This window comes from Peromyscus leucopus, chromosome 10 (assembly GCF_004664715.2).
Source record: "Peromyscus leucopus breed LL Stock chromosome 10, UCI_PerLeu_2.1, whole genome shotgun sequence".
Classification (NCBI taxonomy): Eukaryota; Metazoa; Chordata; class Mammalia; order Rodentia; family Cricetidae; genus Peromyscus; species Peromyscus leucopus.
Window position 1 is genome coordinate 9,136,640 of NC_051071.1, and position 26,169 is coordinate 9,162,808.

Sequence of the window (26,169 nt, forward strand, 5' to 3'; positions counted from 1 at the left end):
TTACAATGGGATTGGGGCAGGGCTCAGGTTCTCACTATATAGTCTAGACTTGCCTTAGTTACTCCATCCTTTTCCTCTGCCTCTCCTGCCTTGTCACTATGATTAGCTTAGAGTGGGAAATCTTTTCTTTTTAACTGTGTGTCTGCCAACCTTTGGCATAATGAGTTTATCTATTACGTATGGATTATTCTTTAATTCTCTTAATAATTTCTTGCTATATGTATGACTATATAGCTTAAAATGTTTACTTTTAAGGATTTTGAGAGACTTCAGAACACTGTTTGATCCAAGCCCTGGATGTCTCCCCCTCATGAAGCAAGGACTCCAAGGTCTTCTTCATCGTGTCCTGGACATTGTGAGGTCTCTCAGTCCTTCTGGCAAAAGCAATCCCCCAATCTCATCTAGCTACTTGGCAGTTTTTTGCCAAGTCTTTTTGGATGTTGCTTCCCCTGGTTTCTCTTAGTTTCATTATGCATCTGTGCTGGTGAGAATTCAGCTTAGCCCAGGAATCTCTGTCAACTCTCTACATTGGTTCTCTTTCCAGTGAACGCTTGGTGCTTTGTCTCTCTATAATCCAGCTTTACGTCCACAGCTGAGGATTTGGTTGAGCTTTGCAAGTTCTCCATTCTACTCTGTGTCCTGAAGACCGTTAGAGCTCCTACAATGACTGAAGGGTTCACTCATTTATTTCCCTTTCTTTGGAGACCACTGTCCTTAGTTGCCTGATACATAAATGTCTTAGAAAATCTTATGTTCTGGTCTTTATAGGTTTTTTTGTTTTGTTTTGTTTTTAAGGAAAGGTTAATGTGAACATGTTTCCCTCATTCTGTTCAACAGCAAAGTCAAGTTTTCAGCCCTGTTGCTCATTTAGGAGCTTCTCATCAGAAACAGAAATCTCAGACCTAATTCTAAATTTTGTGTTTTGATAAACTCTAATGGAACAGAAGAGTTTTTGCCCTCAGTGACCTACATGTGTTTTCAATTGGTGCTCCCTGGCAGAAGAGATGTGTGCAAGAATGCTTCTAAGTAGCCTGACCCAATAGTTCTCACCCACTCAGCAATGGCTGCTCTATTCTGTAGCATTTACTATAACCCACGCTGTAACTGGAACGCCTCCACACGAGGCTCTTATAATAAAAAGTCACGCCATAAAAATGGGTGTAGGTTTTTCTTAGCAGACCCATGGCTTTGCTCTCAAAATAAACAGCTAAATCCTAGGCTCCAAAATTCGTGTTCAACCAACATCTTGAGGACTTGCGGGGAAGTTTTACTGCTCGCTTGCAGTACTTATTTTTGTCAAGACTTTTTTTTTTTTTTAAACAACTAGAGCTCCAAAATTGTTCCTGGGCCTGACTTTATTTCACAGGATCATTTGCTTTTTAAGCATGTCAGTCAGTTTTGTCTGACTGATCTACAGAGCTGGAATTAAACATTATTAATAAAAGTTCCGGCAATTACAAAGTACCACATTAAGTCCTCAGTCCATGTTTTGAAAGGTTCTAGGACGTTAACATGGAAATGGTTGTCAGTTTGAGAAAGGAAAAAATAACCCTAAATTTTTTTTTAGCTTCGAGTTAATGTTTCCACTTCAGAGTTACCAGAGTCTGTCTGCATCCCTTTCCTCCATGCTACTCATTCAGGCCTGGGCTGTCCAGAGAAAGAGCAGAACATCAGCATCAGCACCAATCCTGCATGGCTTCTCTGCACACTTTGAGAGTCATCCAGGCTTCCTTACACTTTGGAGCCAGACATTTCTAGGTAGCAGCTTGTCTTATGCTTCTTAGCTAAGTCCTCTTAGAATATGTCCCATCTTACTTTCTTCTGCTACCGCTTCCTGTGATTGTATCCCTGGATACCCTCTGTAAAGATGGCAGTTCTCATATCCATTCAGGAATGCTTTCACAGTCACCCTGTTCCTGTTCATCAAGAGGACCACTTCTTGTGCCACCCACCGATGATTGATTCCAACCAACACCTGTACCAACAATCCCCTGCCCTGTGACAAGAGTTGGGAGGTGTCCAGGAGAATAGTGATGTTAAGGTCACTACTGTTGATCTACTGGCCCAGAATGCTGTTTTGTGAAATCAAACTCTCTATTTGTCTATTTTTCTGTTGTAGTCATCTGACCCAGATTTCAAAAGAAAGTAACATTTGATCTGATTTTTAATAACAAATAGCAAGTAGGACTTATCCACAGAGTATGAAGGTAAAAGAATTATGTACAACTAAAGCCTGTGTAGACTAAAGAGCTATTGGACTCTGGTCACTGCATAGAGCTACTGGACAGTGTGTCTAGACAGTGAGAGACTAGATAGAGTCCAATAGTTCTCCCTAACAAAATGGCATCCCATCTTGATCTGACTCATTCCCTGTTATAGCACATGCATTTATTATTAACTGACTCTTTCACAGATCACCACACTTTCAAAGACAGCCTTGATTCTTCATCTAAATATACTGGTAAGTAATGGACACCATCAGTCCTTCAAACATTGCTGATTATGTTTGATTTTCTGATGAACACATTTTTTACTCAAATGGAATTTGTACTCTTCTTCAAATAAATATCTCAGCCAAGTATCCTCTTGGAAGCAATTAACAGCAAATTACAAGTTTCAGGGAAATGGTATAGCCACAAGTCAGTGGACCAGTTAAACACATCATTAGAGGTGTGGTGACTTCCGAGAAAGACAGGAGCTTAGTGACATTGGGTGTTCTCCCAGGAAAACGTGTGTGTGTGTGTGTGTGTGTGTGTGTGTGTGTGTGTGTGTGAAGTGTAAGTCTCTGTGTGTACCCATTTCAAATATGGTTCTCATAGCTCAGATGGTGTCCCAATAAAGTAGATCCAAAACTTTAATTGGACTCATATTTACCTGGGACTCCATAGGGAGCTTTCATATTTTTTTGTGTGAAAAATATCTCCTTGAATGAGAGCTAAAGAAGAGGAAACTCCCTTCATGACTGAGTTTCTGATCTCCTGTGTAAGCTGCTGTGTAATGAGGAGCATCTCCTGAATTGGGATCAGGGCCTGGCAGCTGTTGTAAGAACTTATCACTGACCACCTTTGTTGGCAGCAACATGATGCTGCCCCGAGGTTAACCACTGCTAACCTTCTCCATGGTTTTCATCTCCTACTCCCACAACCTTTAGATGGAGCCTTTTAAAGGTGCATTTTTTAAATACCATTTGTTTATGTCTGGTTTGCTAACTGGATGAATTAGTCTTTGGGAGTCTAATAGAGCGAGTCAAACCAGGGTGCTTAGAGGAGAGAGAGTCCTTAACTGTTTATAAAACCGATGCCTTGTCAAACAAAGGCTTCCCTTTGAACTAATTCTTGTTGCAGTTTTCTCGGATTTCCACCTATCTGCCCTTTTCTGCATTAATGGCACACTCTTGAATACCAGAATATTTTGTGGCACACTTGAAGGCATTAAATTGCACCCACAACTATCACACAATTCAAGGGGCCGCCCTTTATCACCCACTGCTGTTTGCATAGTGCGGCTTACTGCGCTGGCTCACTCCATTATGCTCTCAGGAGGCAATGTTCTCCCACATTCTAGAAAATGCTCCGTTTTATTTTGCATTGGTTTAGTGCTACACATAATAATAATAGTAATTTATTTATTTATCTTGAAGAAAGCTGTACCTTTCATCTTGAGACTAGTGAAATTGTTCCAATGCACAGGTATAACTGTAATTCTGTTGCAACACAAAAAAACATGTTAATGGAAATTTGGAGGCTCATATTTAATACTTCAGGGTATCTCAGTATATTATCCCACACCTGAATCACACCACTCTAATATTATTTGGGTAAAATTTTCTGGTGGTTATTTTCAGATTCTCTGAAAATACACTTACATTTCTTACCACATATCTCAGAAATTCCTATATTTTTGGTTTTGATGTGGTGTTTTAAGGGAAAGTGTTTACTTACATCAAGTTATAATTAGGAAATTGTTTCAAAATATCCTACTTCACCATGAATGCATATTGTGCCCATAAACACATATAATCTAAATCTCAAAATAAGTCAATAAATAAATAAATTTCTGCACTACCTGAAATTCCTTTCTAACATGACACATGGACAATTTCCTAGGTAACTATTATCCTGTAATTAGAGAAGAGTCCTTGGTCTATCATAATTTTATTTTCCAGTGTAAGAGCAGAAGTGATTTATGAATAATCTTTAAATATGGCCCAATATTTTATGAAGAGCGTGTTTGGATTTTGGTAATTTTATCTGCCTTGATGAAAAAACTAACAAATTAAGAAGCTAAGAGTTCTTCGTTCCTCCGTTTACTTCAAAGATGGTCTATTCATATCTCCTTGATGCTCTGACCCTCTGCTGGTCATTCACAACTATTACTGTAATCTACTGGTTTGTGTGCAGTAGGAAGACTGGGTGCTGGAAACCCAAGAGGATAGGAGACGCTGTCCTGTGCACCCTGCCAGGGTTGGAGATGTCACCGAGGGGCTGCCCTACTGCATAGTCAGTCACAGAACCAAGCTCTCCCTCAGTTATGAAGAAAAATGAACAGTTAAGTATATCTAAATTATGAAAATCTTTTTGAGCACATGCAAAATGATGGGCAGGAGAGAATTAGGAGGAGAAAGAAAAGAGAAGAGTAGAGAGGAGTGAAGGGGAGGGGAGTGGAGGGACGAAGGGAGGGGGAGGGGGGAGAGAGGAGACAGGAGAGAGAAGAGAGAACTGTACTAAACAGAGCACCTCTGGACTGAGGGACTTCAGGAGATCTTCAAAGCAGGGGACTGGTGGGAACCATGTGCTGCCATCTGTTATTTCCTGAATCCCATCCACTCCTGCTGTGACCCCAAATCCAACACTTAAACAAAAATATGGTTGCCTGTTTGCTCTCATATGTGGAACTGAGGGAGTCAAGGGGCATGAGAAGAAAGGAGGGACTGTTAGGGAAGGGGACAGAAAAGAGCGAGCGGTGAGTGTGATGACAGCAGTTACACACCTGTGTGACACCTGTTGTACAGCTGAGATGAGCTCCTTTACAGAAAATGGTATTGGGGCTGGAGAGATGGGTCAGAAGTTAAGAACACTTGCTGTTCTTGTGGAGGACCTGAGCTTACTCCCCCAAACTGAAACTAGGCACTTCACAACTGCCTGTAACTCTAGGTTCTGGGTGTCTGAGGCCTGATTTGGAATTCTGCAGGCCTGCGCATCCATGTCACACACACATAGATGCACACACATGCCAAAATTGATACACTCACTATGTACTGGCTATTAAACAGTGCGTTTCTACCCAAGCCCTTTTCTTCCTTCTAGATGGACAAATTTTAGCAGAGGACCATGCGGGCTGCACCTTGACATTATGCTCTGCTCGAGTAATCTGGAAATGACTGTCTCTTAGAGAAACAAGATGTGCTGCCCACTGGTAAAGGTAGAGTGGAAAGAAGGCATAGTCCCTTTTGGTCCTTGCCCAAGACATCATGCCTCCCTAGCATGCATACTGACCAGAGGTGGCATTGTCTGTACCTCAGCTCCAATTCTCCTGACCTACAGGGGGTATGTAAATCCAGCCCATTTGGTATTGTCTTGTGGTCTCTAGCTTCAAAACACTTTCTTACAGGTTCCACCATGTCTCCATTCTAAGCCTTTCCCCCTTGGCATGGGTGTTCTGCTTAACCTATCAGCAAAGCTCAGCCCACAGTTGGCTCCCCTTGCACCCGCTGCCTCTCAGGCCTTGAATGCTGATGTGTGCTGGAAATGAAGGAGCTTTAAAAACCCCTGTTGACATTGGTCTAAGATCTCTGTCTGAGGTACTATCAGGGAATTCGCAGGGCATTCATCAAAATCAAGCTGATGCAAGCGTGAATAGTCACAAGAAAGAAGCCTTTTATGCTGAAAACTGCTGAAGGCTGGAAAGGGGCTAATTTATTTAAATTATCCCTCTACGTGTCAAGCCCCACATTTTCTGGAAGGAGCTGACAAGGGTGGGTTAAAAAAGTTTTCTCAAATTTATAAATAAATTAGTGGTGGTAGAAAGTTAACCTGGGGAATCGGAGTAACAGAAAAGCAATCACCATCAATGCGATGCCAATGGAGGAAAATACAGTTTTCTTCTATTAAGCTTTTAAATGTCAGCAAATGGCAGTTTAGTAGATCATTTGCTAATAATGATTAAATTTCTCATTAAAATGTTTCCTTCATTATTCTTCAGGTATAAATGTGTAATTCAATGATTGTTACATCAATTACACTTAAAAAGCTCATTAAAATACTGAAATATTATCTCATAGTCAGAGTACTTTAAGAGTACTGTACTAATTATAAAAGAAATAAACTCTTATAATAGCACCATTTGAACTGATGCCTTATAAATTCTTAATGTAAAGCTAACATGTAAAGTTTAAATCAAATATATAGATCCAATAAAACAAAACCTTTTTAATCTTGTTTTACCTTCAAAAGGGCTCTGATTATTGTAATTAAATAATGCATGATATAATAAAGATCTAGACTGTGTGATTATTTCATTGGCAATTGAATGTTGGTGCTTTTTATTTATGCAAGCAATGTATCACAGGCAATATGTATCAAACATTAAAATATTAATACAATTACACCTAGGCTGCCGAACCAATAAAAAATATCTGTGACATGACTCTGCTGACGACATGAGGACAGTTTGAAATCCTTTTTAAATTTTCATGTTCAGATGTGCTGGGTTATGCTAATTTTGCTAAGAAATAATGTGTTCAAGATTCACTGTTGTGATTTTCACTCTTGCGTGTGAACAAATGCAGTTATGTTTAGCTTTGCTAACCTTCTTGTTGTCTGTTTAAGGTTAAATGAGCTATGGATTTGAGTGTGTTTGCTTTTAGGGTGTTCATATTCTGATGATCTTTCCCTAATATTCTCATTTATGAGGTCTCACAGTTCTTGTACACATTTGAATATGTTTCTGTTCCTTTTTTTTACACAGTTAAGGGCTAGGGAAGTTTTCCATGTAGCTCCTTTTTTTTTTTCTTTCCATATAGCTCTTTCATTGTTGGCTCCCAGTCAAATGACTGACTCTGAGCCCATCCTGAAGTCAGTCCCTAAGGCTGCAGTTCTCAACCTAACACTGCAACCCCTTAATACAGTTCCTCATGCTGTGGTGACCCCAACCATAAAATATTCCGTTGCTACTTCATCACTGTAATTTTGCTACTGTTATGAATCGCAAAGTATATATCTGATATGCAGGATATCTGATATGTGACCCTGTGAAAGGGTCTTTCAACCCCCAGAGGGTAGAGCCCCACATGTTGAGAAGGGCAGCTATGGATGAGAGGGTTTCTCTGCCATGTGCAAACCTGGAGTCCAATATTGCATAGCTGTAAAAGTGAACTCTGTCATCGTTGTTCTGTGCACAAAGGAGTAAAGTCATACATAATTACTGTCTCAAAAGTGCAGCCTTACACAGACTTCCTGATTATTTGGCTAATGAAATGTTTGTGTGGTTCTGAGAACCTTCTTTGCTTCTGAAAGGCTCAGCGCCAACCCTGGCTAAAGCAGGTGTTCCGTATCGTCTCACCTGGTAACAGTTGGGACAGAAGGGTGGAGAAACGCAGAGTTGGTCACAGCAGAAGGAACGAAGGGTAATAACCACACAGCTCCCACCCTTTTCCTTCCCTTCCCTTTATTTCTTCTTCTTCTTTTTCCTCTTCTTCTTATTTTGTTTATTTTCAGAGAAAGGCTCAACCTTTAACCTAGGCTGGCCTCTAATTCATATCCTCCTGCCTCAGCCTCCTGAGTGCTAGAATTACAGGCACACATCAGTCAGCATGCCCAGCTGTTTTCCATTTTCATATTTTATGGGACAGGCTCCTGCAGCCCCAAGAGGAAAAGGGTTGCACAGCCATGCCCCTTGACCAAGGCTCAGATCCAAGTGGGATCTGAGGGGATTTGTATCATTGTCAGACCTTCCACTCAGCCATGGTTGTCTGGGAGATCTGATAAACATTCTGGTCCCTAAGCAAAAGCTGCTTGACATCTTTGCTTTCCAAGAGGTGTCACATATAATATGGGAGCTCTGAAAGAAATGAGAAGTGTTGAGCCTATAAACAGGATATACACACTGCAGCAATTTAATTGCATTTTAAGACCTTAGAGTTGTACTCCAGAGCAACGACTGTGTGAGCCTCATCTTCGCCTGTCCTTCCAATGACTATAGTTCCCCTTTTAGCAATGTCAAGTGTATTTGCTCCTTCTTTTCCTATATGAATAAGTAGTCATGGCTGGAGACGATACAACACAGTTGATCATCATGAATGTCTATAGGATGTCATATTTATGTTCTTCTGCTTAGCTTAAATCTTACTCAGGTTCTAATAGCAAACAGTACAGTCACAATGGGCTGGCATTGCAAAGCATCTGCTCTGTTCAGATAAATAAGACCAATGTGTTTGAAGGGCGAAGTTTGAATCCAAGTGGTCTGCCACTGTATTTGGAGACGCAGTTCCCTGCCTCATAAATAACAAAGGCGAAAGGATCATTTGCTAATTGATTAATTATCTTGTAAATGAATCACAAACCTGTGGAGTGGTCCCTAGCCATGGATAGAAGGCCTCTCTGCTTTCTTTTCTCCTTTGAGTCTGTTAGTACTGGTGATGATGATGCCCTTCCTTCTCCATCCAAGCTGATGTCTGTCACTCAGGGGTGAAGCCAAGACAGGAAAAGGAAGCACTTGTCTTTTTCTTAGCAAGTGTGAACATCCCTTGCCAGAGGCAGTCATGGGTGTGTGCACATTTGTTTGTATACATGCATAGAAAGAAGAGCAAATTCCCTTTCCTTCCAAATACCCCACTAAGTTCACACTTGTGTGAAGAGGACGGTTTTCCTTCTGCCTCTATTTTTACATTGTAGAAATTAGCAGAGCCGAGCTGAATCACAATCTTTTGTGGACTTAAAGTGCCAAGGATTAAAGATCAGAGAGAGGAGTATTCGCAGAGTGCAAACGCTGGTGGGGTTGCAGCGCCTTGATAATCTCGGAAGAGCAGATAATTAACATTACTGCTTGGAGGCTAGGGCCGTTGGCCTTGCTGAGGCGCACCCAGGGCGCTGCTTCCCTCCCCGGGTGGAAGGGACTGATTTAGTCAGGAAGGTGACAGTCAAGGCTCTTGGCTGGCGAAATCTTCGTATCTTCCCAGTGCCTTGCTCTGCCTTTACCACAGAGACTGTCCATCAGGTTTGTTATGTATGCAGGCTGAGTGAGCCCGCGGGGGATACTAGTTATTTACACTCTTTTTCAAGCTTTGAAGCTGTTATAATCATTCGCTGTCAACTTTGTGCTGACACTGAATTTTATTTTGTGTTTTTTTATGCTCGGTTTGGGCCTAAAATACTGGCATCCATACCCTACACTGTAATTCCATGGGTGACTGAACTGAATGGTGGATTCCTGTATTACTAACACAGCCCTGGAATCCTTCTACATATGGAAATTTCAAGATTTGTTGATTGTGGACAGGGTCTCTTGGCTTTGCCTTTGTATCCTGTTGGTGGCCTTCCACAGTCCCATCCTGTTACACTGCCATTCGGAAGTACAGTTACGAAGTTGCTGAGGCAAACCTTCCCTCTGCAAATCCAAGATTGATTTTTGGTGGCTTCTTTTCTTTAAGTCCCTGTGGGAATGGCAGGCCTTGCGATGGCCCCGCGAATCCCATCACATCCATTTCTGTCTGTGTGAGCTCATGTAGATGCTCATTCCATACCAAAATGGAAGCAATATCCTAGGTGGTATGAATGACAAGGGACAGATAAAGGCCTTGGGTAAGGTCATCAGATGGATATGAATGATAGGCTTTTAGGATTCATCAAGGGACATTTGCATGCTTAAACTTAAATGCCTATGTACCAGTCACATGGGGAATAAACACCATCCTTTGCTTCTGAACAATATTCTTTTCATTAAGCCCAGGGTTCTTAAAACTTTAATGATAAGGCACAGAATGATGCTTCCATATTTAAAATGTACTGTATTCCCATGCACCATCCCTGTCTCCAGTCGGGAAATTCCATGCACTTTGGGGCCCAAAGGGAATGATGCACAGAAGGATATGACCCTGTTCTTAACTGGACTTGAGATAGATCTGGTCAAGGAGCTTGTGTGCTTGGCCACTGTAATAAAGTAGACAAATAATTACCGAGCAAATCAAACACACTTACACCTCAGATGATTTGGAAATATTATCTATAATCGGGCACTTCTGTGCTAGGAGGAAAGGTTAATAAAGTAATTTAAAAAAGATTGTGTGGAGTATTATAGAATCAGAAGAGGACTGGCGATCATAATTGTTAATCTCCTGAAACACCAGTTCTGAATTACACAAAGCAGGTATTTCGGCACATATCCTTATTGTGTATTCCACTTTGTACAATATTAGCTTGCTTAATTATCCTTTATGAAAATCTTGCTTTAGATTGTTTTGGGCATAAAAAAATGTTGATATGATTATTCCAGTTGACCTGCAGTGTGGATGTCAATCTTAAGATATGTAAGGGAGACTGGTATCTTTGAAAATTAATTGTCTTTATGTTTGGTAGAAGAGTAATTCTGGAGTGTGTACTACAATTGTTGGAACAATACTAGGTCTGCGCTGGCTGTGCACACTCCGGGCCATCGTTGCACTTGTATATGGGCCAGGGTAGTATAACTTCTGCGGCTGGACCTGCTGTAGTGGGAGGGGGGGCAATTCTGAGCTTGCAGGTGGTCATTCAGTATCTTTCAGATAAAACTAGGGTGTGTGGTGATGTTAAGCTATATACCAGAAAAGATCTGATTAGGTTTTTAAAATCTGTTTTCATCCTAAGTATTAAAAAGAAGTTTCAGTCACTATTTCTCTTGTTGAAGAATTAATTTCATATGGAAGGAAAGCAAGATGAAAATACAGCGGACATGGGCCCCAGCCCACCACTCAGCAGCCCTGCCCCAGACTCAGTGATTAACATCATGGATGTAATGGAAGTTGCAATAAGGCCTACTTCGTAGGAATTTTGAAGACTGTGGGAAAGAGTCATAGAACTGTCAAATGCACCTGATGAAAAAATGAATTTTAAAATTATTTAAATGAATTTTCCCATCACAGGTGTTTGTAATGTATGAGTACTTAGATATTTTTGATACATGTATTTGTGTTTGCACTGTGTGTGTTGGGGTGTGTGTTGCTGTAGGAAACTGGAAGTCAGTCATCAGACAAGCAGCAGGAGTCATTTCTCCGCTCCTACCATGTGAGTGGGAGGAGTGAACTCAGGTTGTCAGGCCCGATGGCAAGTGCCTTCCCCCGCTGAACCGTCTTGGCCGCTGGTCCGTGAAGCTTTTCGCGTTCAGTATTTGAACTCTTTCTCACTTTCAGTTGAGCCCATGCTGGCTAGTAGTAGTTTTCCAATGTAGGAAAGTTACCTTTTGTGGTTTTTTCCCCTTTTGGATCTGCCACTCTTCTGGACAGTCTCTGCATTTTCTTGTCAATTCTCAACATCTCACACAGGAGTTGGAACCCACCTCCTATTTTCTTAAAGTCACTTTGTCCTCAGCCTTCCTGAACTCATGCATGTGTGACTGTGTTGCCATTGAAAACGGACCTTGTGTTAAACCTAGGGAGCAGTGACCTCATCTTTAAGCCACGTCCTTGCTTATCTGTGGATTTGACCACTAAACACCCACCTTTCATCTCTGTGAATGATGTGCCCTTGGCTGGCCTCCCCTTCCATTTCCCATTCCTCCGTCATCCTGCCTGTGTCATGGACCCTGCCCAAGACCCAGCTCTCTTCTCTTCACATCTCTCATAGGCTTTGTCTGTGCCAGGATCCGTGGAGAACCCCACTGCTGCTTTGTCTGCAGGCTGGGCTCTCAGGACTCTGGCTGGGCCAAGTCCTTCATGAAGACAAACACGCATTTCCATCTGCCGCTGTGAAGAGTTCTGCAAAAGACAGGAATTATTATAGCTCTCAGGGTGACCAGATTTGAGAAAATCACCTCTCTTTCTTTCTTTACTTCTGGTGAATTAGTGCCTTCATTTCTGCAGATCGAAACAAGTATGAAGCTGTTTGTTTTATATGATTTAAGTCTAGGACAAAGTAAACTTCGTAGCATGCTGGCACTATATGATTGAATCACCTACTAAATGTCATTTTTCATAGTACAGAGGGTTTAGAAGGAGTCTTCTGTCCTTACCCACCAACTGGCAGAATGATTATGAGACTGTGGTGTGCCATCTACTCTGAGAGTAGTATTAGGGCTTCTAGAAAGACCAGACCCAAATGCCCAGTAGTTGCTTTCTTTGTAGGTTCAGGTTTTCCCTTTATTTCCAGCAGTAAACACAGTTCTTGGACTCCTTACCATTAACACTGGCAAACTTCCAAGAAGCTAGTCTCTTTAAAGACTTTGGCCCAAGACAATATAGTTTATGCTTTCAACAAAATAAAAATTTAAAGTATAGACATGAATGGAAAAAATATCAAAAGCCATTGGGATCTTCACATGGGATCCTGGCTCATAAAAGTGTGGCAAGGTTCTGTATGTTTTCTGAGAGCAGAGAACCTAGCCTGTGCAAGACTTGACAGAAACATCAGAACCACAGCTGTCCCTCATGTGTCCTTGACAGCACGACCATTCTCAGAGGCTGGCAACTGAAATGCATCCTCTTCCTCTTTCGTCTGGAATGAATAGCAGATCCTATGGAGAGCTGGGTGATTCATTCTCAAGGTACCTGTGGGTACAGGGTGGACTGTGATGTGGCAGGTGCCAAGGAAGGACGAATTGTGGTCGATGTACCAGAGCTCAGCTTTGGAGTCGGTTGCCTCCCTTCCATGCCTGACCTTTGTCCTGTTGTTATGGCTCTCATGCTGTTGTTCTGCCTGGCTGAAGCTGTAGGACGAGGGTGTCTCAGGTCACCCACTGATGAGGACAGAGAGCCAACAGGCAGTTCCAGATGTGGCGGCCCAGGACTTCAGACCTGAAAAGACTGGTTCTCCTTCCTTCTGTGTCGCCTGCCTTCCCTCTCCCTCCTCTTGCCTTTCTCCACTCCCCTTTTCTCCTTTTCCTTCTGTCCTTTCTTCCTGTTTTAGACATGATATAGATTATTTTTATTTACTAGGATGACTGAAATTATTTGGTGCATCTCCTGGCTTACAACATTCATGTCAGTTACTTCATTTCTCAGTGTACATCTCATAATGCCACACAATGTGAGACTGTTCCTTCAACCTCTGGAGTCATAAAAACACGTACAGGGAACACATGAAAGAAGAAAGAAAAAGGAAATTGCATAACCATCACATGTCTTTATGTAAGGAAGGTCAGACCATGATAGCCAATGACTCTTTTTCTTTAAACAGGGTAAAAGAATTTCATACTGTGAGTATTTGGGACCCAACACGAACAGGTTAGAAAAGTAATATAGTCGCAGTAATTACTTTCATGTGGCAAAATATTTCAGTCAGCAATGACTAGCAATAAAACAAAATGATCACCTTTAGTATATCCATTACAAAAACAATTGTCTAAAATAAGAATGGTTAAAACACTTGGTAGAATATAAAGCGTTGATACAAGAGGGCCTCTCTCTGTGCACACACTTACAGGGACACACATGCACTTTTCTCAAGCCTCACAGATAAATGTTAACAGCAATTTACTTGAAATGTAGGGCCTTTTATAAGGGAAAAATACCCCAATTAAGGATTTATAAATAAATATACTATTAGAACCACTATCTTCCATAAAAATGAGTTTTCTTTTGGCTTTTAAGGTTTATAGAAATCACTTATCTGCTCCTTAAAAGACTCCTATTCTTTTTCTCCTCTCTTTTTATAAATATAGTGAATGTGGAACATCATTAATCCAGTCGTAATATCATCTGATAGTAGCTAATCCTTCTTAGGCATAGCTTCTCCTGGACCTTTGGAATATAGAAATGTGCTTTTACTGTTAGGCGTTTTCTTTAAGCACCAATCTATGCTTAATGTCTAATTGCCTCCCTAAAAGACCACCAAGCAAAATGAACACTGACTTCAAATTTCCTTCCTTGGGAATCTTGAAAAATTCTGCAGCCCATTATTTTGTCTGCTAAGGTCATGGATCAAGGGCAGCCCGGTGCCTGTGGTTTGGATGTGGCTATCGGCTCTGTCAGGATGATGCAGCCCACTCTGAGATCCTAATCGGTCAGAAAAAGTCTATTAAGTTTGAGCCTTAAGCTGTCTCTGCCAAATCAGGGATACCAAAGTTACATTTGTTTTTGTGATGACCATTCATTTTGGTCAAATGAAGAAATTGCTCATGTGCATTTTGTGGCTCCAGGGACAAAATCTGTGAATGTCATGTATCTCTTAGCCTCCCTGCTTTTTTAGAGATATTATTGAGAAGATGCTTAAGAAAAAAATCATTTCTGTCGCAGCTGTTTATAAGTCACCTTGATCATAAGAGGAAAAAGACCGAAGAGAGGTGATAAAAAGCTGGTTTGTTTCTAGTTTGGAAGGCTGATGTGTTTTAAATGCTTGGAATAAGGCATGTAAGGGGTCTGACTCTGTTAATGGAAGGGTTGGGCTCAGGACTTTTATCTCTGAAAACTATGGTCTGGCCAAATTAGTGAAGACCTGCATCTTCCTTCTCAGATTCTAGATCATAGCTGCACTAGTCATTGTTTTTCATGAAGTCATGTCTTCGGTTTTGGAAAAAGCCTGCCCGGGAGGGCAGCACCCTCAACCAGGATAGACACAATGGCAGAATTAATTTTACTTTCCATTTTCTTTTGTAGAAGTGTTGGTTATGTAGTTAGCCATTCATGGGTGTTCCTTGTTATATACATGCTGTTAATGTGAACTCGCTTTCTAGGAACAAATGTTAAGAAATTTAAGTAGGCCATCCAGTAGGCACAGCATCTCATCTGAGAGGGCCAGCAAGACTTTTGTATGTCTGTCAGAGTGGATCTGAGCATTCCATTCCACAGACAAAAATACTGAGGCCTGAAATGAACAAGAAAATATCTCATGCAGACAGCAGATAGCAGGGATATTACTATAATCAATTTGGCCTTTCATAAAAATACTTTTTATTGGCAAACCTTCACCCAAAGCTTTGTCTTCTCTGTGAGACCAATTTTTTTAATTGTTCATTATTCCAATAATAAGAAAATGCACACAATAGTAGTTACTGTGTGTATCTAAGCACACAGTAGGGAAATGGCAATATTGTCAATAAATAGAAAAAAACTAAAAACTTACATGCAATAGAATGAAATTGGACTCCTACCCAGCATTACACACAAACTTTGACTCAGATGAGTTTAAGCACTAATGGAATGCCTACAACTTTAAAACTTCTGAAAGGAAACGCAGGAAGCTTCTTGACATTGGGCCCGATGTTTCTGATGCTACCCTGAAAGCAGAGGTAACAAAGGCAGAAATAGACAAGTGGAGTGGCATTGAACTACAAAGCCGCTCTGCAGCACAGGAAACAATAGCCAGAGCGGAAGGATAACCTGCAGAACATGAGAGAATATTTGCAATCCATCTATATGGTAAGGGGTTAATAGCCAAAATACAGAAGGAACTTGAGCAGTTCCATAGCCATAAAAACAGCAGCCCAATTAAAAATGGCAAAGGGCCTGAACAGATATATCTCAAAGGAAGAAATACAGATGACTCAGGGGCAATGTGAAAAAAAAATGTAAAAAATTCCCTACATCATTATTCAACAGAAAAATGCAAATCAGTATCACAATGAAAGCCATCTCAAGCCTATTAGAATTTCTACTATCAAATGAAAAGGGGAAGAAGTGTTGGCAAGGAAGTAGGTAAAACATAACTTTTGATTGTTGATAAGAAGGCACATTGGGGGGGCAGGAAGGGAGAGAACAAGGGAATCTGTGGCTATTATGTAGAACTGAATAGTATTATAAATAAATAAATAAATAAATAAATAAATAAATAAATAAATAAATAAAAGAAGGCACATTGGTACATCCATTATAGAAATCAATGTCATCCATCAAAAATTAACCTAAGAACTACTTCTGACCTAGCAATCTTCTACCTTAGTTTATATCCAAAGGGAATGAAATTGATCTCTCAAGAGTTCTCTGTGGTCTTGTGTTCATTACAGCAGTATTCACATAGTGAAGATGTGGAGACTAGGGGTGGGGATTGAAGCATTCATAGACAAATTAATGAAGAAAGTGTGAAGTATGCTTATAAACACACTAAGTGTAATATTATTTAGCTTTACAAAATGATATCCTGTCTGGGAGCTGCAGAGAAGGCTCAGCAGTTAAGAGTACCTGCTACTCTTGCAGAGGACCTGGATTCAGTTCCCATCACTCATGTGGCAGCTCACAAACGTCGTCTGTAACTCCAGTTCAAGAGAATCTGATTCCACTTGCTGAGTTCACTCAGCAACAGGAATGCACCTGGTGCACATACAGACGTGTAGGTAAACACTCATATATACAAAACAAATAAATTGAAAATATAGCTTTTAGATATCCTGTGATTTTGAAAATGTAGATGAACTTGGATGGCATTATATTACCAAGCATAAAATGGTGAAAACTGTATGATACTGTAATCTACAAAAGTTTAACTGATAGAAAAGCAGATGCTAGAACATTGCTATCCTAAAATGCATGGGAGATGAGAAGAATTGGTCAAAGAATATAAAATTTCAATTATATAAATGACAAATTCTGAAAAATCAATGTTCTGCATGGTGACTCTACTATGTGCTTAAATTCAAAAGAATGAATTATGTACTAACACATATCACACATACCCTCTAAGTAACTTGGTGGTAGTGTCATTTAGATAGATTGGGGGAATTATCTCATAGTATCCATCTCAGAGCATTATTTTGAACACCATACAAATTATGTGTATTCATCTGTGTGTGTTTGCATGTGTGTGATGTGTATGTTAATATGTCAGCTGATATGAATTAATGAATTTTATACAGGCAAGACACCTGCAGCAGTTCAGTTTTGATTATATCTAGTTTACTGACTTATAAAACAATTGAGGCAGTTGTTTATATCCAGGAGTCTGTTGTAAATATTAAATGTGCAAAGAAGCACACAATACTGTGCACTAATGATGGCACATTATTATGGCTTTGTGAAAGATGAGCTGCTACTGATCTCTTCAAACTCGGGGAAGGTGGTATATGTGTGATAGACAGCTCTAAAGTCCAAAGTTCCCCCGAAGAAAAGAAAGGATATGCAAGAATTATATAGAAAATAATACATTTTCTAAGATTGCATTGTGAGAACTGGAAAAGTATAAAAATTATGGTATTTCAAATTGGCATACTATTATGTTGCAGTACAGCTAGCAGACAGATGTAAAAATAAAGCACAGATGTACCATTTTTTAGTCAAATCTTATATATGGAAATCTAGATTTAAAGAAAGATTGGTTATAGGGTCATTATTTGCTTTACAAAGCAATTTGCCATAAGGTTCTTTTAAAAGAATACGTCCCTGGTACCTTTAATATAATATTTCATTTGCTGAAAAAAATAACACAACTTTACAAGAACTCATTTCATGCATAAAATGAAGTACATATGTTGAAGGTTCAGAGAGAAAACTAAGGTAGAGAAAAAGAGAACATTGATGGCTAGGAATAAATCAAGTAATAAATTGGCAAAGGAACTTGTACTGAAACATTATGTTTTAAATAGTCTTTAATTTAATAATATATATTCTTTAGGATAACTTTGTGTGTGCATTAATACACACAGAAAGAGACAGATAGACAGAGATGAGAGAGGAGAGAGAGAGAGAGAGAGAGAGAGAGAGAGAGAGAGAGAGAGAGAGAGAGAGAGAGAGAGAAACAGCATCTAATAGCACACCCACAATGCCCTTTCTTTCTCCAACTAGGCTCTGCCTTAGTAATACGGGCTGAAACAATCCACCAGAAGATGGGTGTTCAAAAGCTACAGCACTCTTTTCTGTTTTCTCTGGGAAGTATTTCTGGGACAGTATTGCATCAGCTCTGGAATGTTCAAGGTACTCTACTACAGAAGGGGCATCGGTAGGCCTTTGTTTGCTGTGTGCTATAATAGAACATGGGGTGTGGATTCATGATTCTTGCTTTGAGTTCTGGCTCCACATCTTCTGTAAATGTTTTAGTCGTTTATTATTTCTTTTTTTAAGGCAGGATCTTACTTTAGCCCAAACTGGCCTTGAACTCACTCTGTATAAAAGGTTGTCCTTGAATCTATGGTGATTCTTCTACCTGGGCCTCCTGAGTGCTGAGATTGCAGTGTGAGTGAGGCCACAACAGGCTTGTGGGACCATTTTGTTTTTGTTTTTGTTTTGGTGGGTTGTTCATTCAATAATGTTTTTGATAATGCCATTTTAGATCACTGCATCTACATGATTCATGCCCCTCCCTCTGTCTCAAATCTCTTGTGTCTCTCTCCTTCCAAATTCATGATCTCTTCTTTAATTACTGTTGCATGGATATACGTGTGTGTGTGTGTGTGTGTGTGTGTGTGTGTGTGTGTGTGTGTGTGTGTATACATGTCTGTATAACATACTGAGTCTATTTGTCTTTGCTCATATGTACATGTGTCCAGGGCTGAGTGGGTTGAGATTGACAGTCTATGTGGGAGCTCATCCCTAGAGGAAACTGAATCTTCTTCTCCCAGTAGCCATGGAACAACAGTATATAACATTTCATCTCTCTCTGAACTATCACTTGGTCTTGTGTATCAGGTGCCACCAGGACACTGTTGCAGAGATTTTTTAAGAGGATTTGATGAAACATGTAAAGCTTTATTGTAGTGCTTACAATAGTTGGTATACAATGCCTTCTTTCAATGTCTCCCCATAGTGTGTGTGGATCTACTCTGTCATTCACTTTTAAGCAATAAGTACTGAAAGAAGAGGGCTAAGCTTTCTGGGCTCATATTGCCAGAACCTACCTGCTTCATAAGTGGATACTATGTACATGATTGTTAAGTCTGATTGGGATAAAACACAGAGTACATATTTTCTCAAATATGGGAAATCTTACAGTAAAGCTGTGCACAAGCCAAGCAAGCACGGAAGAAAGAACAAAAGGGTAAAATAAAGTGCAAAGGGCACATGCCAGGAGAGAACACTCAGATTTCACCAATTAATTAATAAGTATTCATTGGGAACATTTATTCAAGTAATTCTGAATCACCCTAATTATATAGGACTTTTACCAAGTTCTAGAATCTTACTAGGAATATGTTCTCTGTAGATTTTTGGTTTTGCAAATTATGTTTTTCCTTCTGTAGCCACATTAGTTCATGGTCAATCATAATTGTGTGTGAGAACAGTTGTGAGGTTTTCCGTAGTTGCATCTGGATTATTTTTGTTTTATTTTTAGGCTCTCTTATTAACTGCACAGATAGTTCATCTGGCTTGGAGCCTTGAACTCGTCTAAAGCAGCCAGGTGACAACCATAGTGTGTCTGAACTCATCCTGGGCCTTGGCTCTCTCTTCTGCCTGTTCACTCTACCCCTTCCAGTCCAAAGATCATTCTTCTTGATAGAGACCACAGAATCAAAACAGAAGTTGAATCGTTCTGTTTTCTGTGACATCTGTTAACATTTTGCTGTGTGCCCCAATCAATGTACCTATCCCTTTGTTCTTCTCTACAAACAGCTTAAAATAGCTTTCTGTTGTCCTTGGCAGTTTTTCAGCCTCTAGTCAGGCTTTAACCCTCCCGACAATATTCTTGCAACACTTTTTATATTGGCTCTTCACTATGTCTTCAGCCTTCCATTTGGGGTGTGTGTTCCTTTATATTCTACATTGAATAGCTTTAAAAGGGGAAAAAGAATGTTCCTTTCATGTTACCACTTTTATATATCTCTAAAATAATCTGCGATTATTTGTCAAATTTTAAAAATAGGCTTATTTTCCCTTGAAAAATATTTAGTCGTGGGATTGTTTTTTTAAATTTCTCTATTCTGGTGCTTGCATTCCTGGATTCTAGGATAAATTCAATGTCTAGCATTATTTTCCTGTTAACATAACAAACTCTCATATAATAGAAGACTCCTTTCCAGATTTCTCATCACTTTTTGCTCAGACATCTAGATCTTATTCTTTGTTCAACGTGAAATTACATATTTATTGTATTATTTTTAGTCTGTAAATATCATATATCAATGAAATATAGGCAATATATATTGTTTCTGCTTTTTCTTTTGGAAAATCCCAGCCAATTCATTTGCAATTTAATATCCTCTAAATCATATGTCCTGATACAGCTTAGAATCATACTTGAAAGCTTTATTTAGTGTTTGCTTTTTAAACTTCATGTATAAGCATGAATTTGTTTGTTTGGTTTCAATATTTTTATCCACACACATTTTCTCCAGTCTTCAAAGAAACACTTCACCTTGTTTGGATGAGTCTCTCTCTCTCTCTCTCTCTCTCTCTCTCTCTCTCTTCTCTCTCTCTCTCTCTCTGCTATTTGGAACTGTTGTTAAAGACAGCAATAACAAAAACAAAATCCCATTGCATCACCCACTTATTTTCCAAACCTCCCCATGGCAGATGCCACTACAACTATGGATGGGTGGCCTTCAGTCTCTTGATGCTCTAGATGAGTAAAGACCATGTCTCCGGAGATAGCATTGACTGCTGCATGTAACCACAGAGCAAAGGTCACCTTTCCACAGTTTACATTTGCACCCTAGAAAACAGTTCATTCCCCTTTGTCTCCCACATGTAAACATGAGTCTTTGAACTTGGTAGGGAGTCGCCTGCTCTTTCTTTTCACTTCTGCCTTCCAGAGATATTACAGCTCATCCAATGTGGTCCTGAAAACTTTCCAGAGTCTATGTTGAGTAAAGAGATTGTTACTGCTTTTATAGAAGGATGCAGTTACTATATGTGGAAGTCAGTCCCTATATAACATACTTAAACCAGTCTAAAATGCCTTCTTTTACTCTTATATACCAGATTCAGATTCTCTCCACTGCCTCAAAATATTTTTTTCTATCTTATTTTGCTGGGTTCTATTTCTTAATGCCATATGCAAAACCTTTATCCTTCTCAGTAAATTAGAACCACAGAAGGACACTCATCAAATGCCCAAGATAGAAGTCCACCCTGCACATAACATTCATGCTACTGGGAACTCAAGAAGGAGGAACAACAGAATCAGCAAGATCCTCTGTGGTGCGAACTGCCCAGCATCACGCTCATTGTGCCTGCCTTGGCGCTTCGTCTCAGCCCCCTGCTGCTCCTCGTCATAGCTAGATTGCTGTAGGTTTATAAGCTGTTAGGTTGGGGGCAGGTGAGGGCACCTGGTAACATTGCCCTTAACCAGTCCTCTAGTTGGGTTGCATGTGTAAACTGTGCAGGACATTCATTTTGAACATCTTTGTTTAAAACCAAAGAAGTATCTTCTGCAAATGTTACTTCTTTGTTGCCTCTTGACTATCCTTGTTCCTCATCCTCTGAACATCCATTTGAATCACATGGAGTGTGACAAACTCAATACTTTAGGAGGGCTTTAGAGGATGGAAAAGGCAGTTGACATTGAAGTAATGAAAACTGAACCTGTGCAGTCTTGGAGAAGAAGCATAGAGAGTTTGGGATAGTGTGGGACAAAAGGCTCTGGGTCGAGGATGCTCTCCCCACAGACAGAGGAGATTCAGGAGCAGAGAGCATCCATGGTCCTCTCCACACCCATCTTCTAGTCCCCTGGGTACTCACTTTTTTCTTCATTCTCTTGCATCTCATGATTTTCTGCTCCCTAGCGCAAAGGACAAGACAGATTCCATTTGAATTTAGCTCATCCAAGTGACAAAATTTGTCATTCTTATGGGCATACCCAGGAACCAAACTGGATTTGATGTCGTTTGCTTGTTTGGACAGGGTCTCACTGTGTAGGCCCTGGCTGGCCTGGGTTTGCCATGTAGACCAGGCTGGCCTCAAACTCACAGAGATCCATTCTCCTGTCTCTGCTCCTGAGTACTGGATTTAAGGTCTATGGCTCCAAGTCTGGCTCTCAAGCTGGTATGTATTATTTCTGGGGAAAACCACTTATAAACTCTGAAGTTCTATATCAATTAGCCTATAGGATGAAATGCACTTGTCCCTTTAGGGCTGGTTCTATGAGATTTGTTGAGTAAATCCAAAATAATTTATATTTACTAGAATGGTATATTTCAAACAAGTTATAGGACCTAACATACCATTTAGAATTTTTTTTCATAAAAATAACAAATTTTAAAACTTTATGCACTCAAACAGATGATATAATATTCCAGAGATCTGTTCAATTGGAATTTTAATGTAGGCCTTAGAATTTTAATTTGAGGTGCCAAATTAATAATAAAATTATAAAAGAAGTATGAATTTTAGTAGATATATGTTTGCAAACCACTACTTTTAAGTTCTCCCAATTTTGTTTTGGCCCTAATGTTTTGTTTTAAAATGTAATTGTTAGCGGAAACACACATTTATATAGTAATAACTAATGCCCTTAGAAACCCCTTACTATGCCCCGTTAAAAGGTCACAAATGTTTTATCTTTGATTTTTAAGTAGAAGTTTCCATAAATATATATGTGTATGTATAAATGTATATTTTCCAACAGAACTGATAGATTAAAAATGATGGACAGGGACAGTGGCTGCTTCCACATATTATATTCCTGAAACAGGTAAATAAATAATTATATCCTATCATTACTATTAAAACTTAGCTTGATTATGTGAAGAATAATTACATTAACTTCTAGTACCAAAAGTCCTGCTTTTCCCCACTGTAGTTATTAAAGGGATATTAATACATGTTATAGTCTAGTTCTTGAGAGTAAAAACTGATAATAAATCTTCCCTCTGTTCATAGCTTAGCATATGCTGAAATAATGATATGGGACCATAAAGTATATAGTTGTCAAGATGTAGCTGAAAGTTCTCAGGAATATTAGAACAACGGGTGACAGGTGAAGTGAAAGACGCCTCAGTCCTATGAGTTTGGGAGGACTCAGCAGAATTTCTTACAGTGTCACTTTAGGGGAAAAAAGCCTTACTGTGTTACACGGCCGTTTCCTGCAATTAGAGTAACAACTGCAGGTGGGACAGATTCAAAACGCCTTTCCAAGTTGTTTATAGCAATTTCCCATTGGTCTCCTGAGGCTGCGGAAACAGGATGTGGTGTGAGCTACTCCTCACATCCTAATGCACATTAGCAGTGGTACCTTGTTAAGGGTCCCGTGTCTTTCCCTTAGAATCATAGACATCCCACCCAATTAAAATTGTTCGTTGTGAAAACCAAAGAGGCCTAGCCCAGGCAAGCTGCTCAAACACTAGAAACTCAGAGGCTTGCTTGCATCAGCCACACGGCACCCGCCTTGGCCCCTGAAAATAAACATATCTTTTGCATATATGCTCTCCTGGCTGCCAGCACTCTGCAGGGAGAAGTGCTATTCTAAATGGAGATTCTTTCTGTATCAGCAGGAAGAATTTATATCCAGTCAGAGAGAAAGTGGAGAGCAGCTCTTGTTGTTCGTCACATTTTAGTGCTGGAAAGTGCTTTGCCCTAAAGGTGCCAGGTAAAGAGAATTGCCAAGTAAAGAAAATTTATTGAATGCATTTTCCAAAAGGGAAGCATATCTGACATTTTGTTTCTAGGATCTCAGAAAAAGAACTCTTCTTAGTCTTTCTATCAAGGAAGGACATTCATAAAGGAACTAAAACGGTCCCATTCTGTCTTGGAATGCATGTACACAAATGCGTTCTATTTATTCATCTGTAATTATCTTATGCTTCTCTTTATTCAGATGTCAGTCTGCACCACACATCAGAACACTGAACTTACTGAATTCCTCTTTCTGGACCTTCTCTCCTTTAGGGGAGCCACAGATTGAGTGCACACATCTGCCTCACTAGGGCTAGCCACCTCAGAGTACCATGCTCCCACAGTTGTCTGGATTTTGTGTTCAGAAATATACCAAGGATCCCAGTCAAACTTGCTTGCCAAAGTTTGCAAGATGTATGTCCATTTGCACACTTTCCCTTGATTTTGGGGAACTCTTGGTGTTGCTGGGACGGTCCAGCCTTTCATCGCTCCTAAGCAGTTCCTCTGTGTTTGCCGGTTTATTAATTTTTTTTTCTTTTTTTTTTTTTTTTTTTTTGCAGTTAACATTTGTGTATTCTGGAACTTTAGAAAACTTAGCTTGACTGAAAACAACAAACAAATAAACAACAACAAAGGGATCAATCCAAGTGAAATGAAAACACCCAGTTTAAGATTCGATTCCCTCTTGTGTAGTGGAACGGTGCTTTTCTCTCCTGCCAGGCACAGTGATTCCAGTCTCAGTTCCAACTTGGTCAGGGACAAAGCGAAAGATTCCACCTCTGGGCAGGTACAATATGTTAGCTAGGGAGGACTGCTCCAGTGGTAAGGATGACAACAATTAGCACATGCTACTCATTAACAAACGGAGATTAGAATGCAGCCGAAATGGCAAGCTGCCATCAGCGCGGTAGTTACGGGGCAGTTTAATTTCTAACGAATGTGAGCGCTGGATCAGTAACAATATTCGACAAAACGCCGCCTGCATTCTCTTATGGCTTTCATTACCAAATTGAAAATCTGTGTAGATTTCTGAAAATTACTTTTAAATGTAGCCAATCTCCTAGACTGCAAGGCTTGATTTGCTGGTGAGGGAGCCCTGCTGTGAGATTTTAATGAAAGATCATAGTGGCCCTCCAAGGCCGGCAAAGAGCTATGGGCCCTGGAAGACCCGAAATAATCTGTTTTACTTTTAATGGCAGCCATTTTATATTCATTAAGATCAAAATGCAGTTTTGCAGGCAAATTGCAAAGCTGTTCCACTCACAGCTTGAGAACCTGGAGGCCCTACAGCTTTTTATCTTGTTCATAAGCAAATATGCAGTTAATATCTTTTAATATGCTTTGATGCTTGCTACCTTATGGGTACATTGTACCAGAGGTTAGGGAACTGCATGTTTCCTTGGCACAGTCAGCGCGAACTAAAGCCGCGTCCTTTTATTTCCATAATGGTAGAAGAAATGAGTCTCTTTTTATCCCCCTCCCATTTTTTTTTTAAATGTGAGCTGTGCTCAAATAAATTGTAGAGCACTGTATAGTGTACATTCAGGATCTCAGCGAAAGCACAGTTTTTCACTGGGATCCATCTGTTGGTGGTTTGTATTATTTAAATTTATACAGTCGCATTATTTGAATGTAAACAGCCAAATAAGATAGGATCAAATCATTGGCATCTGGAAACTGTGCTCTCATCCTGTTTGATTGTGAGGTTGTCTGCATTAATAATGGAGTTCTAAAGGCTGTGATTCCACCTGATATACCGTATGACCCTAGCCGTTGTGATCTTATCAGGGTTTCACTGTAGTAGAAAATGAAGGTATTTTGCAGCTCATTTCCAGCATAGCTAGTTTGCATTATCTGCTGTCCAGAGCAGTCCTGCTTGTTTTGTGTGTTGTAAAACACCTCCACCCCCTTTCTGATTTACAGCGGTACTTCCGGTCTGGAATCATGTTGTAGATTAATTTCCATCAGATTTCTTATAGACGGCAAATGATAGTGTGCTGAATAGGGAGGGAGGGAGGGAAGGAGGGAGGGAGGAGAGAAGAGGGAGGACAAAGGGGAAGGAGGGTTAGGGAGATGGAGATGAAGGAAACATTACATTTTCCTCCCCCAGTGTATTCAGTTTCTGTTTCTTCCCCGAGACAAGAAAGACGGTGGATCCCAGTGATGTTACCACTCAGTCCATTACCCCATCTTAATTATGCCATCAGCAGTAGGTCAGGCCTACACATTGTTGTCCAAAATTATATGCCTAGCTGGTAGTTGTAGAAATAAAATTCAGGGGTCATTGTGGATAGAAAAAGGAACCTTAGTTGGTAAATTACAATCAACTTGAAGACTTGGAGTCTAGACTAATTAGGACAACAAAAAGACTCTATGCTCTGCTACTCAGATGATTTTGGTTTTGTAGTTCATCAGGGCCTTGCTTGCCGAGCTACAGCACTGATGGGAGTTATGGCACATCTTGTGGTTAGAAGGAGGCTGTCTACTTTACCCTGGAGAAGGTGATGGTACTGCATTTCTTGTTCATATGGCAACCACCTCGGCCACTTCAATGGAACTGCAGGGACAGCTTG

The 26,169-nt window shown here is 40.1% G+C and overlaps 1 long non-coding RNA gene across 1 annotated transcript in view; it reads left to right on the forward strand.

The window, feature by feature from the left end:
• The first annotated feature begins 555 nt into the window (after nt 1-555).
• Nucleotides 556-26,169, forward strand: part of LOC114686191 — a 60,455-nt gene continuing 34,841 nt past the window's right edge. Inside the window, exon 1 of the long non-coding RNA XR_005092280.1 lies at nt 556-2,461. This is a non-coding gene — a long non-coding RNA (uncharacterized LOC114686191). The remainder of the gene's footprint in view (nt 2,462-26,169) is intronic.